The sequence below is a fragment of the Stenella coeruleoalba genome (genome assembly GCF_951394435.1).
Source record: "Stenella coeruleoalba genome assembly, chromosome: 7".
NCBI lineage: Eukaryota > Metazoa > Chordata > Mammalia > Artiodactyla > Delphinidae > Stenella > Stenella coeruleoalba.
Window position 1 is genome coordinate 37699704 of NC_137153.1, and position 1277 is coordinate 37700980.

Genomic DNA, 1277 nt, shown 5'->3' on the forward strand with positions numbered 1-1277 from the left:
AATCAAAAGTGAGGCTATCCTGATATCCCCACCTATTATAGCACCGGTCCCGAATTCTACACACGCTCTGAAGTCTGCTGGCGTAACATGGAAGAGCTAAATCGGATTCCATGTTCGATCTGTTTCTTTGACTTTAACCTTTGCTTTTCGTTGCTTTTGTTATTATAATCATACATAATGGCCTGCCTCAGGGAACCCTGCCCCTCTGCCTGAATGTTAAACTAAAGTGCCTCTGTTCAGCTCACAGGGAGACAATCTGACCCCGCCCACCGGTGGATGGCTGCAAGAAAGAAGAAATTAACACATCCCCTCCCTGAGGCTGGCCATTTTAGGGGATATTTGCAAAACTTATGGCCTTTTTACTTTACTTCCTCATCTCCTCCCCTTCTCTGTGCGATAAAAGAAACTGGCATCCAAACCCTGATAAGACGGTTTTTCAGGGACACTAGTCTGCCATCTTCTCGGTCTGCCAGCTTTCCAAATAAAGTCGTATTCCTTGCCTCAACAGCTCTTCTCCGATTCACTGGCCTCGATAACACTAGCACTGAACAGAGTCGTTCGCGTGACCACTTTGCCCACAGAGATCCAGGGGGCGAGCAGTCTCTGAACCAATTGATGCCCAGAAGAACAGTGTTTGACCAAGAGAACCCGGATGATCTGACCAATACCAGAAGCGAATAAGTCTACTTCACTCCAGTGTGGCCAGCTCCCCTTGTCCCTGGTCAGGGCACACGTCCTACCAGAGTTGCCAGAAATTGTACTGGACTCAATGGGTCCATCTTTTGGGGTGCTTAGACAATGAACACACCAAGTACTTAAAAAAAATATATATATATATATGGTTGCACTGGGTGTTGAGTGCGGCATGTGAACTCTTAGTTGCGGCATGCATGTGGGATCTAGTTTCCTGACCAGGGATGGAACCCAGGCCCCCTGCACTGGGAGCGTGGAGTCTTATCCACTATGCCACCAGGGAAGTCCCCACACCAAGTACTTTGATTAAACAGAAGCATTTGTTACGTGTGACAAGGAGACGGGATAGTTCTCAAAGCACTGTCTCACTAAGAGTAAGTGCTCAATAAATGTTGTTCTATGAATCAGTGTATGAACTGCCTTAGGACTGCAGCAATGTGCCTACAAAGCAGTCAAGATGTGGCCTCGGAGCCCCTGTCCTCAGTATGGTATCCAGGAGACACTTTCCTGTGTCTGTGACTGTTTTCTCTGCAAAATGCAGTTGTTGGAAAGGAAGGTCCCCAACAGCTCTCAAATTACAGGAA